A 14,350-nucleotide genomic window follows, 5' to 3' on the forward strand; every position below is an offset into this window, starting at 1 on the left:
GATTACAAATGCATAATACTTTGCATATATTAAGTCAAATAAAATTCACTATTAAAATGGACTTCAATCTGTTTCTTTTTAAAGACTTTTTTGTAACTGCGACTATGAGGAAATGTGAAATGCCCTGCGGTGGCTCGCACTCCATTTGCACCACACGGTACTGCTCTCGGAGACTCGGACAGCTCTGTTCTTCACATGAGAGCCCTTCAAACACTCGAGGTCTGGGCTGCTCCCTGAGAAGCACCTCCTGAGGCAAAACACCCTTTTCAGCCACTTGTGATGCAAAATGACGTGCAAATGCCCCGGCCGCCAGCCCAGCTCTGAGCAGGCGCGGCCCCTTATGATGAACGTGGCCCCTGCATGTGGCAGGAGCCCCGTGGGGAGGTGCCCACAGGGCGGTGCCCACCAGAGAACTCTGAGCAGCTGTCAGCCACCAGCAGCGGTGGGCATCCCCTAGTGCTGTCCCATGTGGTAGCCACTAGCCACAGGCAGCCATTTGAATTAAAGTTAAGTAAAATTTAAAAACTTCCATCTCTCTGACTCACTAGCCACATTTCAAGTGCTCAACAGCCACAGGTGGCTACCGGCCATGCTGTGGGACGGCACCAGCAGCGCCTTCCCATCATCACAGAAAGCCCTGCTGGGCAGTGCTGGTCCAGGCCCCGGGCCAGGCTCAGGCCCCAGCTGCCTTCCCTCTTGCCACCTCCCCACCCTGAGAGCTGCCTGCTCCTCCCCATCTTCCTCACCAGCCTGGCCTCGCCCTGACAACTGCCTCCACACGACTGACAAACCATGCCTGACGCAGAGACCTCGGACGAGGCCCGCAGCCGATCAGCATCCCAGGGCTGTCCCACTTCAGGGCAGAGAGGGGCTTGTGGGGCAAGATTCTGCTGCTAGCGGGGAAATGCCTGCCAAGAGCTCTTTGAAGTAGTGTCGCAGGGAGAGGTTAACAGTGCAGGCCCTGGAATCACACTGAACGGGGCTCGAACTCAACACCACCACTGTCAGCTGCGTGACCATGGGCCACTCAGCCTCCCAGAACCTCTCTTCTCTCACTTCCACAAAGCAGGAGAACAACAGGCCACGGCGCCAGAGCTGCAGCACCGGGAAGGTTCAATGAGCTGTATCTGCAAAGTGCTCAGCACAGTCCTCGGCAAGCAGCAACTACTTGCTGGCTACTGCTGAGGAAAAATAGTAGGATCTCGAGTGAAAAGGAAGCCAAGAGGTTATGAAAGGGTAGAGCTGGGGGTTGGAGGGGGTAGCAGCTGCCTTCTCCAAGGGGGCATCCATCTCCCCTGGGAAAGGCTAAGGCTCGCACAGTTACTGGTAGAGTCTTCCGCTCTCTGGAGATGTGAGTCAAGTTAGGATCTGCGAGATCTGAATGCTGAGGGTGTCGTTTGGGGGCTGGGGGCAGCTGGGTACAAACCAGAGCGGGGCTTCTTCTATCGCACTTCTGCCTGGGGGCTTCACAGAGGCCCAGGTACACCGAGCTGTCAGTGGGAAGGGGCCATTGGGTAATTGAGGCCTTGATTTCTCTAGTAAAATGTTTATGAAGCCCATAAACTCATGCCTTTATAGGCCAGGCTCATTCCAGGGGATGGATGTGGCTCTCTGAGGTGTAGTTAAAGCACCTGCTGAACTCAGGCACCCGATGACGACTCTGGCCTCCACCCAGACCCACCAGGCAGAGCCACTGGTGGGCTGCGGCTGGGGCGGAGTGGCCCTTGGAGGGCAAGGAGGCCAGCCAAGGCGCACCTCACATGATCCTTAAACTCCTCAAGTCATTTGTAAATGTCCTCTTTCTAAATGTCTGTGGGAAAGAGGGAAGCAAGGGCAGAAAACCCTGAGTCCCGGGGAGGCTGGCGACTTGCCCATAGTCCCTAGAGGGGTACTGGCCTTGTTCTCAGGGTTCTCCAGCCCAGGATCACCCTCTCCAACACTCTGTCTCTCTTTCCCCATCACCTGGTCCTCACCTTGCCCTTGGATCTGTAAGGGAAGAACCCTCATACTGACTGGCTATAGGCTTTTGAACTGTATGAACTGAAAAGACCCACATTTACTTCCCTGGGCTTCCGAAGGGGAGTCTGAGAGCTGAATCCAGGTTCTGAGTCCGGAGTGTGTTTTGAGGAGGAAGGGAGGGGTGTGTGTAGGGTTTGGGTGTTACATGGATCCGGGCAGACAGTGTCTAGCACTTAGAAACGGCCCCAGAGGGCTTTGATGGCTCAGAGGCCCTGCTCAACTTCCCCGGGTGGGGGGGTGCGGGTGATTGATTCATCTGGGCCTTTGCCGGGTGACCCTGCTCTGAGAAGCCTCTGGATGCCTTTGTCTGTCTCCTCAAGCCCCTCACCCCCTGCCTTGGGCTCCTGAACCCCAGCCCCTCCCTGCCACCCTCCCACTCCACCACCAGCTCACCACTCCCCCCACCGCCCCAATTCTAACACAAAAGACAACTTTGTCTTTCAAGTCAGCAGCCATAAATCCATGTCTCTCCCCTCCCTCCCAGCAGCCACCTCTGACAAATGGGGGCCTGGATGGGGAAGAGGTGGGAGGCAGTGGTGGGGGAGCTGGCCTTGGCTTGGGAAAGTCCCTGTATCCAGCTGTTGGCCCACGGCAGAACTGGGTAGCCTCGAACCTTTATGGCCTGATCTTTGATTCCAATGGACTGTAAGGCCCGATGCAGGGCTGCAGGGAAGGCAATCTGGGACTCTCTGCAGTCCCTGGGTTGGGCTTTTACAACCCAAGGAAAATAAAACCTCTCAAAGCCCTACTTTTAATTACTCAGCCGGTAATTGGGAGGCTCCAGTTCTTCCTCCAGATCAAGCCATGAGCTCCTCCCCCTGCAGCCTCCAGTCTGCAGCCCAGTGTATAAAGTGTGCTCCGGGGAGTCTGCCTGAGGGACTCGGGCCTGCCAGCCTGCTTAAGCGAGGGATTGGATGTGCCACTGGGTGGGTGTGCCCCACTGGTTTCAGTGGTGGCCTCTAGCCCATTCCGGGAACAGGAAACAGAGAGAAGCCTACCTACCCCATGTGACTGCCCTACCCACCCCACTGACAGCTTTGCAAAAGCAGTAACCATTTCAAAATATTTGTTTTCATCCCAGGTATCAGACAAGGAGTGAGAAGATGTGTCCGGGTTTTCAGTTGGGGAAATGCGGTCCTCTCTCCTATTTACACAGCAGACTCACTGAGTCGGCTCCAGGCCCTCATTCGACGGATAGTGACTGACCGCTAGTGCGTCGGGCAAGATGTTACGGCCCCCCGAGAGCGACTTCTCTCCATCTCACAAGCCCTGTCCTTAGTGTTCCCACTCAAGCTCTTAAGAAATGTCAGAAGAGCCCTGGCTGGTGTGGCTCAGTGGCTCAAGCTCCGGCCTGCCAACCAAAAGGTCCCCAGTTCAATTCCCAGTCAGGGCACATGCCTGGGTGGCGGGCCAGGTCCCCAATTGGGGGCGTGAGAGAAGCAAACTGATCAATATTTCTCTCACACATTGCTGTTTCTCTCCCTTTCTCCCTCCCTTTCTCTCTCTCTAAAAAGAAATAAAATCTTTTTTAAAAAAGAAAGAAATGTCAGAAGAGGGGGTGGAGATATAAGGGGGCTACATGGTAATGGAAAAAAATGCACACACACAAGAAAGGAAGGACAAGGCAGGAATGTCAGAAGGGCAAAAGCACCAAGGTCAGGGTCTTAGGTCTGCACTAACTTGCAGGAGCCATTGATTAATCAGTATACTTCTGGTAAGTAGGGATTACTAGCCCTTCTCAGGCTCAGAGAGGTTAAGTAACTTGCACACAGCTAGTCACACAGCTAGTTAATGGTGTTAAGGTGGGCATTTGAACTTAGAGTGCTCTCCAAATCCAGTGTTTTTTTTCCCTGCACCACAGCTGCCCTGGGAAGTGGGGGAGACAAACGCTGCACAAACGTCATCGATAACACCTAAGGACGTTCACACTGAGAAACACGGAGGCACACAATATCCTAGACCCTTATAAACACCACGCCTACTCACATTCAGGTACCCATGACACAGCAGGTTTCACTTTAATTGAACTCCCCCAGGGCCTGGGGTAGGTTTCATAGTGTAACTAAGGCAGATAAGCACCAGGATAAGGTGGTGTTATCACCCCACTAGCAGGCCACTGAGCCAGGCACGCTTCCTAAATTCTGTCAACACAGGTGAGTAAGTAACAAAGACCATTAGCCAAGGGCACTCTTCCCTGAGCACTTCCAACTTGGCAATTCAGGAAGTTCAAGCTATGGGGCTACTCCTCTTGGGGCCTTATAAAAGAAAGAAGCAATTTATTTTCCTGCTTTTGGTGGGGAGGGTAAAGCATTGTGAGATGCTAGTGGCTTCTGTGGAGTGAGCTGGGGGGAGGAGGTGATGAATTGCTAAAGGAAGGAGTAATCAGGGAACTGATTTAGTCCTTTTAATAACTGGATGTGTGATTTTTTAAATTTATTTTTATTTTTTAAGTTGAGGTATAATTGGCATACTTTGTTCATTTCAGGGGTACAACATAATGATTTGACACTTGTATAGAATGTAAAATAATCACCACAATGTGTCAACATCCATCACTACAAACACAGTTATGAATTGTTTTTTTCTTGTAACGAGAACTTTCAAGATCCTTTCCCTTAGCAAATTTCAAAACTGCACTACAATATTATTAACTACAGTTGCCATGCTGTACATTACATCCCCGGGATGCTATGAGCTTATTTTTAGATTCCACATATGAGTGAATAGAATTTGTCTTTCTCTGACTCATTTCACTTAGCATAATACTTTCGAGGTCATTCGAATTGTTGCAAATCTGGATGTGTGATCTTGATAAAGCCAAAGCTCCTCTCCCCGCCTCTCCTTCCTTCTCTGGAAAATGGGGGAGTTGAGTTGGACAAGTGATAAAGTCTCCCCCAGTTGCAGCCTTTGAGGCACATCTGCGTCCAAGCGCCAGCCGAGGGTGCAGGGTCAGGGGCTGGGAACGGACTGGGGAATCACTCTCTGCCTTAGACTTGAAAATGTCCAGGCCCAGCAGAGCCCCTCTCCACAGACTGCCTGTCTCCGCCCGTGTCAGGGTCACCAATCTTCCTTATGTAAACCTGCCCAGTCCCACAACATCCTTAACTTCCGTCGTTCTGGTCAGGACACCGGATCTCCCTCACCTCCCGGAAGGGCCTCTGGTTAGGGGGCTCAGGCTGGAGCTATTAAGTAAATTGCTTTCACATGACCATGAGGTTTACTCAACAAAAACAGATACTTCCCCCAAATTTCCAGAGCCATACACAGTATTAGGGTTTGTAAGGACTAATATAGTAGGGGTTAGGTTGTGCAGAGGCAACCTGGGGTCATGCTGGCCTCTATCACAGACTCCTACATGACCCTTTAATTCCAATCTGTGAAACGGGAGTGGGGCAGAACAGACAGAATCATATCTAAGGCCCATCCCAACATTACGACTCTAAGATAACACCGGGTAAAATGGTCCCTCTCCACCCATCAGAGGACCTCTCCTGTTCTTGAACCTCGATCCGGCGCTGCGCTCCTGTTCATGGCTGTGCAGTCTCTGATGACTCAACACCAACCCACAAAAGAGTAGGGCCCGAAGTTCCTCTACCCCAACACCACTCCAGGATAAGCTTTATCTTGCTGGGAGAGATGGGGCCCTACACTCCACGGCAGGATCAGGGAGCCTCCAGGGGCCACCGCCCCATCCTCTCCCTTTACCTCTCCCACAACAGCTGACTGGTCACCGAAACCCAGTCTACCCTCCCTTTTCCATTCCATTGCCTTGGCTTAGGTTCGTATCCCTCTTAACTATTACTCTTTCTGTAACAGCTTCCCCTTTCTAGCCTTCTAGATCTCTTTCCTCCTTTCTCCAGCTTAAACCCATAATCATGTTCCGGAACACCCACTACATTCATTAAACATCTTCGGTGGTTCTCCATTGCCTTGAATCAAGGTACTCTCCTTGGGATGACATCTAAGGTCTCAGTTATTAGGTCCTGCTTCATCTTTCTGCCTGAACTGCCAGCCAGTCCTCTCTCTGTGGGAACTGTCCTCTGACCGTGTGACATAAGTTTGCCTTCTCTGGACATGACATTGACGTTCATGCTTGTATTTCTTCTGCTGTTCCCTCTGCCTGAGGGTTTCTGCCTGAAACTCTTTTGCTTCTTTCTGTGAGCACCTTCATCCTCCACATTGCCCAGAGGAGGCAGAGTGAACTCCTGCCTGGAACGTGTGGTCTCTTACTTCTGTCCTAGCATTATCAGACTGTGTTAGTCAGTTGTTCACAGGTCAATCCTTCCATTAGCCCTTAGGGGCAGAGAAGAGCCTAATTTACTTTTCTACTTTCCAGCACCTAGAACAAATAAGTAATAAGGTAAATAAGAAGTCCTCACAAAGTATTTCCTGAATTATGATGACCTTAAAGGTCACATAATCTCCGGGTGGGGGGCCATCTCTTCCACCCTATCCTGACACAATTCAATGTCTACCATTGGGTAAGTTACGTCCTCCACCTGGGTCTCCACTTCAATAAAACAAAGGAGTTGGACTAGGCTCCCCCATCAGCAAGCCTGGCTGCACCTCAGAAGAACCCAGGGAGCGGCGAGGCAGTGCAGCTGGACTCCACTGCCAGAGAGTCAGATCTCATGGTCTGGTGTGGTGCTCGGGAATCTCTGTTCCAATCAGAGCTCCGGGTGTGTACCATATGCATAATCGGGGCTGGGAACCCCTGTTCCGTCAGGTTCTTGAGATTCCTCATCGAGGGCTCCAGCGTCAGAACAGGGCAGGCTCTGCGCCCGGCGCTCGCGCCCTGCGGGAGGCCGGCTGGCCCAGGCAGCCAGACCGCCGGGGCAGAGGCGCGGAGCGGGCCGCGCGGCGGGCGAGGCGCCTGCGGGCGGGAGCGCAGCCCCCGCGGGGCCCCAGTTCAGGCATTCGGACGGCGGGCGGGGTCGGGGCCCGGAGCCTGAGGCCCTGAGAGCCGCTCGCTCGGCGGCAGGAGTAAGTGGGACCATCTGCTCCGCTCCTCCGAGGTCAGCGCTTTGTGTCAAGCTCCCATCCCCCTGGCTCCTCCCGCTCCTTCCCCTCCTTGCCCTTTGACTCCCGGGACTCAAAAGAAAAAAAGCACTTGAGGTCCTGATGAAAGTGGGAGTGTGATGGGGGGCGACAGCGGCCGCGGGAGCTCGGGCCGAGCAGCCGGGGACAGCGGCGGGCGGCGGCGGGCCGGGCAGGACCGGCGGGTCCCCTCCGCGGCGGCCCGGCTCCGCGACGGCGGGGCGGCCCCGGGGCGGGGGTGGCGGGCAGCGCGGGTTCCCACAGCCGGCCCGCCCGCCCGGCCCCTTTGAAGTGGCCGCAGCTGCGCACCCCGGCCCGCGGCTAATCCCCCCGACGCGGGCGTCCTCGCCCCCCCGCATAGCAATAGTGTCCGCGCTGAATGGCGCTGGCTAATTACCTCGCTCGCACCGCCGCGGGTGAATGAGAGAATCCGGCATTGTGCGCGGCGAATGGAGAAAATAAGACAGCCATTGTCCTCGCACGCCAAACGAGGGTTTGATGTCGCTGGGGCGAGCGAGGCACCATTTCCCGCCACCCCCTCCCCTTCCCAGCGGTGCAAATTCCCCAGCTGGGCCTGGCCGATCGGACTAGGCTGCGGCCCCGGGGAAACTGAGGAAGGGGCGCCGGTTTCCTTCCGTGCAAGACGGGCGGGCAGACACACAACCGCTCTCCCACCCCCACCACCGGGCTCCTCACCAGGCTTTCTCCAACAGCAGGTTCTTAGGGACACCTACTGAGCCCGCCCAGTGCTGTCCTGGACTCAGAAAAACAGGCATGGCCCTGCATTCAGCAGACTAATTAGATTTCGTTCTGAACACATGAAACAAACGGGTGGAGTTGGGAATTTCATACCTCGGTGCCCAACTGCGTGCCGCCGCCAACCGAAAGGGCTGGAGAAGTTCAAAGAATGGCTGGGAGAGATTTGAGCAGAGAAGGCAGGAGAGAAAGACTCAGAAAAGAAGGGGAAGGAAGGTGGGGCGTTGTGGGGAGCCTGGACTGAGGGAGGGACTGGAGCACTCAGGAAGGAAGAGGGCCATGACTGGAAAGGGGGACCCACGTTTCAGAGGAACTGTAAGGTGGTGTCAGGCTGGGATGCAATGCTCAGAGCTCGGAGGCCACCGATTTGATCCGGGAAGAGCGGTGGCTGATAGGTAGGGCTGGGGTTCCATGGACCCTGGCTCACTGTCAGAAAGGGGACTAGCCCGGTGCACGTCACCCTTTTCACACGTAAGGATGTGAAAGAGCTCAGCTTAGAAAGCAGGCCTGAAGAAAACCACACTGCACAGGGACAAGCTGATTCTGGGCTCTCTCGAGCTGCCTTCTCTTCACCACCACCCAATAAGCTCGGTTTTTCCTTGGGGGCGGGGGAGGAGAAGGAGATGACATCCTTCAAGATCACAAGTGTCTCATTTTGCTGTTCCTCAGAGCAGTTAGCTTAGAGGAAGGTAGGTACAGGATAGATGTTCTTGGAGACTGGTGTATTTGAGAACTGACCTGCTTTAATATCCCTCAATCCCACATAGCCTTTTCCCGGAAACACGTGCTTTCTACTCCCTTCTGATGGGCCCTTAGACCATTTCTGCACAAAGAAGAATGCAATACACGCGGGTTATCCAATGGTAAAATGTCTGGTATGCTGCTCAGACCAACATTAGGCCACTGGTCAGAGCCAGCAGCCCTCAGGGACACCACACCTGTGATGCGGATCACAGAGCTCTTTCTGAGGCGACAGTCCTTTCCAACGCCCATGTCACCACAGCTGGACCACAAACCCTCTGTGGGCTGCCCATAGCCAGGCTCATAAACGAGACTATCCATCTACCCATCCATCCATCCATCCACTTATTTAAGAACAAAACTAAAGAATGGACAACAATGTTGAGCGACTGAGTGACCAGCAGCCAAAACTGTTCCTCGCTCTGCCCCACCAACCATATTTAACATCACCAGGCACTAGTTGTAAGAGCGATAGATGAGAAGCGTGATTTCACGTTTTTTAAAAGATTTTATTTATTTTTAGAGAGAGGGAAAGGAGGGAGAAAAAGAAGGTAAGAAACATCAGTGTGTGGTTGCCTCTCACTCCCCGCCCCCAAACCCTGCCAGCAACCCAGGCATGTGCCCTGACTGGGAATCGAACCAGTAACCCTTGGTCTGCAGGCCAGTACTCAATCCACTGAGCCATACCAACCAGGGTGAGAAGCATGATTTTAAAGAAGAAAAAAATGTAAGTATAGCTCTTTGGTTTTTTGATCCAATCTTGAATCAACCCTGGTCATAACCAGATGTGATCCATAATGTTTTTCTTTATAATTCTCCTAAATCTTCATCTTAGCATCATATTTCTTCTGCCTAAGGCTCTGGCTGACATCACAGCACCTGCTGCTGCTGAAGTACTACTCTACCCAGGCCAATCAGCCTAGTTAACTGATCTGCTCTGTTGGTTGGTTTAGAAACATCCGGAACAAAACAAAAAGAAAAAGCAGAACTGCTGAGGATGGGAGAGATGTGGGAGGCCTGGAACCCCACCAATCTAGCCTCCCCTTTCCCCCATTTCCAGCCCTTGAGCTCCCTCCACAGACTCAAGGACCCTGAGGAACAATGCTTAAAGTCTCCTGTTCTAGAAAAATAATATTACCCAAAGAAACAATGGCTAGTTGGCAGATCAGAGTTCCTTCTAATGCTATACAGACCACTAGCTTCATTTCACAAGACCAAAATGACCATTCAGGTTCTGGCTGGGTAGCTCAGTTGGTTAGAGCATCACCCTCCCCACCCTGGCCCGTATGCCAAGGTTGCAGATTCTACCCCCAATCAGGGCACACACAGGAATCAAGCAATGAATTTATAAATAAGTGGAAAAACAAATCAATGTCTCGCTCCAAAATCAATAAATAAATAAAATGACCATTCAAACAGGAACTACAAATATAATTGTTACTATCTATTACTCTATGTGTCTCTATGGTTTGCCCAGATTTCAGCAAGAGTACCTGAATGTCTAATCTCCAGATAAATTGTACTTTGGAAAATGATCCCCTATTCAAAAAGCAAGAGCAGCCTCCAGGACTAAATTAGAGACCCAATACTTTTAACTGAAAAAGTGCTTTCAAAGGAAGCCTATTTCCGCTCACATCTCTTCTTTCTCCAAACCCAAGACCATAAGTAACTTTAAAAATAATGCTCTGTGGGGGAGTATTCCGATAGGAAGATAATGAGTATAATAATGAGAGTGTGTTTTCCTCTCCCTTTCCCATTTCCACAGCGACCTGCATTCACAGGATGCTTTGTTACCCAGTTCTGACTTTCCAAGATAACAGAAAGGTGGGCATGTGTGTGCAAGGCTAGTGCTTCCGAAGAGGATGCACGAGTACTGGAGGGCGGAGGGATGCTTCTTAGCATGGAACCTGGCCTATCAGCTCTTTGGTGGGTAAGGCCCGTGGTCTGGCATTCTGGGACTTTCACCAGCTTGCCTGGGAAGGTGTCCCACCCTGAGGTGACTAATTACCAGTAACCACCCTCCTGGGGTGGCAAGACTGAGGTCTGAACTCACCAGGCCAAGTCCTTCCCACTTAGCACTGAATCATTGCCTTCCACTCAGTCTAACCCCTCTCCTCCCTGAGGTGGCCCTTGGAAGAAGGGTGTTTCAAAGGAACAGAACAGGAAGATAGGGGTGCCTTTTAATACCAGGATGCTGTGGGATAGGAGACTTAGGGCACAGATGCACACATGCCCGTTCTCGGCTCCTGACATAGGGACTCAGGAGCCTGGGAGAATGGCTAGGTGAAACCACCCTGTAGGCCCTTGGGGAGTAGTATCTGACTCAACTATCAGCCCTCCCCCCAGCCCCAGGCTGTTAGCTCCAGGGGGTGAGGGACGCACAGCAAGCAGGAGGTGTTTACATACCCATGGCTCCCCATTCTCTCACCCTCTCCAGGTACAACTCCAAGCCAAGTCCCACCCTCAGCACTGAGGATGCAGAGGAGCAAGCCCCTCCAGTCGAGGAGTGTGCAGACCAGTGAGCGGGACAAGCTATATGCGCACTGCCTCCGAATAGACTGTCTTCCGATTCCTCCCACCCCCAGAAAGCGAAGCTGGGCACACAGACTGATGCATCTTTCTTGAACTGATGTAATGAAAGCCCTATCGCTTTATTTCAGGAAAGCCTTGATCTTATCAATATCACCGTTAGCAGCTTGCTTGTAATTATCTTGATTTTTGTCACAGTTTGATGGGAAAATGACTGATTTGAGAAGCAAAATCAGAAACACAGGAATATCAAGCAGGCTCAATCCAGAGACTCATTCTATGTAATATCATTACTGGTAATCTGACATAATAGAAGGAAGAATATTCTAATCCAATCTGCAAGTGGGACTAAATTAGGGCTTCTCTAAGGTACCGGAGGTTTGGAATACCATTTTAGGAGATCTCCAAAAATGAGGGTGAAGGGAATTATTGCAGAAAGAGGGTGACATTCCATATAGCCAGGACAGAGGAGTCAAAACAAAAGTAACCGAACAAGGGGTGAGGATGGCAGGAAAAGATCCAAGAATTGTTTATCACAAACCAAATACTGGGTTTCAGTTCTTCAAGATCCTGGCTCTGAAGTTGGAGCCCAAATCCCATCTGGCCAATCAACCTGTTTACTGGAAAGAGCACCTGGACCTTGCCCTCCCAGCTCTGTGCACCCAGGCCTCCGGGCAGCGCTCTCTCTCTGCCTCGGCTTCCAGGGCAGTGATGACAGAAACACAGGCGGGAGGCTGGGGAGAGGGGAGAGGGGGAGGGTCACCACATCCTGGAAAGCTTTACCCCCTCCCCAATCCTGTCTGCCCGGAGCGACAAGCACCCACCCCTATGTTCAAGTCTGCTATTGGAAAAGGCTCTGAGACCTTTCTTTTCTTCCTTTCCCTCGCAGAGTTGGCCTGTTGAGAAAGTCTGCCCACAAACTTTTGTCTGGCTCTAGCTCCTCCTCAGTAGTCCCTGGACTACACCCCAAGCCAATTAGGAGAAAGGGAGCTGCGAACCCAGTTCGGGATCCTGGATGGGGGCGGGGCGGCGGGGCGGTGAATCCGGGAGTTAGCAAGTAATAGTCTCTTCCGGCCCTGGTCAGGGTAGGCCAGGGAAGTAGTGACCCTCAAGTGCCGAGCCCAGGACTCCAGGAAGCAAGACACACGTACATTCACAGACAACATATACTCACACACACTTCCACATGCACACCCATCTTCACACCCACAGACACACGGGGGAGCGGAGACCTAGCACCTCCGCCTCTGCGCGGTGCGGGGTTAAATGCACGTAGTTCTGCTGCACATCTGGCCACCGAGCTCTACTAGGCCAGAAGCAGCCGCTTTGTGCTGAAGGGAAGGGTCGTACCTCCTGTCCGCTGCAAGGGAAAGAGGTCGTTCGCGGAGCCGGCTCCTCCCCGGCCACTCTCTTTCTGCCGCCCTCGGCCCTGCGCGGTATGGGCTTCGCAGGAGACCCGGCTCCGGGAGCGCACGCGGGACAGGCGGGCGAGCTCACTCCTACATCCCAGGGGGGCACGGTCCCGCGAGCGCTAAGGACCCGCCCGCAGCTTTGGACACGTGAGCTGGCGGAAGTGAGAAGAGGGCTGCTGCCCCCCTGTAGGGGCAGCGAAAGAGGGTAGAATGATTAGAGCTTTTTCTGCAAAACTTTGATCTTGACATTTGCGAAAGGAGGAGGCCCACCCAGCTCAGCGCTCCAGGAGAGCTCGAGATAGGGATTGAGGGAGACGGAGGAGGGAACTGGAGCGAGCCTGGAGACTGGCAGGGAGGGGCGGGACAGGGAGGAGGAATAACGCTAAAAAAAACGGGCAGCGTCTCAGAATTGTAGAAGTGGGAAGGGCTTTAGGAATCTTTTCATGTGGTCCTCTCCACACCACCTGCTGCCTATGAGGAAACTGAGTCTCCAGGAGGTGAACTTGTGGATCCATAATCACAAAGGGATGAGATGAATACATACATTTTAAAGCAGTTTCTTGCTGAAGTGGGAGTGAGGGGAGGGCACAGAAGCACGATGGTGTCTTGAGCCAAAGCTAAGTAAGCTCTTCTCATGACCCTCAGGCAGTAATGGTGGGATTGGAGGAGGTGTCCCCTCCCATCCCAAGCCTGGTACTTCCTGTGGAGTCCTGTCTCTGCCCTGCTGAAACATAAACTGATGGTGCCTCTCTTAGTGGATGGGCAGCACGATCCTACTCATCCTCTCCCCACCAGCAGACAGGTAGGACCATGCTCCCACCCATTTCCCACAAAAACAAACTGAGGCCTTTAAGGGAAAGAGAAAGTTTGAACCCAGAATCAGCCCTCAGTGCAAGTCTCTGTGCATCTTGCACAAGCTTTGGACCCTTGAGGGGGACCATAGTCCCCCATGGTCCCAGGCGAGAACGCTGGAGTTTCATGACAAGCAAGGTTTGGGGATGAATTCTGGGTTGTCCTGATTTCTCCCCACAAAAATGCGTAGAGTCTGCAGACACAGTCCCTGGTGGGAAGGGGCTGGTTTGAGAGGGGGACATGGAGGGCTGCTGCGGCAGGCAGGGCCGCATGTCCTAGGAATTAGTAGTCCACTAAATCAAGGTCCTCTGGGCGAGGGATGTGAGCTGGAAGCAAGGCCCTCACCAGAAGTCAGACTGCGGAGAAGTGCATATGAAAGCCCTGAGTTTCCAGGGCTCCTACAGGCCCCGGGAGAGTCTGGTTTGGTGATCCCTGGAAGTAACAGTCCCTTTATGGGTTCTCACCTCTGAGACCCAGCACCTGCCCCTCTTTCAGGGACCCACAACCGCCCAGCTCCTCTTGTGAATAAGGACCCCTGCGCCACCCCTAGGGCTGCCCCTGCCTGCTGTGCCTCTCAGGTTACTGCGCCTTCGCCCAGCCCATTATTCGGTGGGGCCGAGAGGGCAGGGGATCCTCGGGTTGAGGTGGGGCAGAGTCTCCCAGCCACCATGGCACATAGGGACTGTGGCCTGGGGTGGCGGTGGGGGCACCTAACTCCAGGAGGCCCTAGGCCACCTCGCCCAGGCAAGGACAATCAGCAAGCAGCCTGGCTCCTCCAGCCTAACTGTGGCTTTTCCTACTACCCCTCCCCGCCAACAGAACCCCTGGGGAGAAGGATCCTTCCCGAGTCACAGCAGTTCCTCTCCTGTGATTTGTTCTGAATTTTCAAACAAAGAGTAATTACAACAGATGTGGAGCAATCAGCATCATTATTCTGGGAAACTAGAAAGGGAAAGGGAGCTGAGGGGGCCCCAGGGGGAGGGTAACTAGTCTTCCCTCCTGGG

General features: G+C 53.1%; 1 protein-coding gene and 1 long non-coding RNA gene across 2 annotated transcripts in view; one reads left to right on the forward strand and one right to left on the reverse strand.

Moving 5' to 3' along the window:
• Positions 1-14,350, reverse strand: part of IGDCC3 (immunoglobulin superfamily DCC subclass member 3) — a 38,777-nt gene that overhangs the window by 12,102 nt on the left and 12,325 nt on the right. The window lies entirely within an intron of this gene.
• On the forward strand, positions 6,859-11,230 carry LOC123808621. Its single transcript, XR_006783810.1, has 3 exons — positions 6,859-7,034; positions 10,319-10,377; positions 10,991-11,230. It is a non-coding gene; the product is annotated as an uncharacterized LOC123808621 (long non-coding RNA).

This window comes from Phyllostomus hastatus, unplaced genomic scaffold, assembly GCF_019186645.2.
Source record: "Phyllostomus hastatus isolate PE091 unplaced genomic scaffold, TTU_PhHast_1.1 phas_scaffold_501, whole genome shotgun sequence".
NCBI lineage: Eukaryota > Metazoa > Chordata > Mammalia > Chiroptera > Phyllostomidae > Phyllostomus > Phyllostomus hastatus.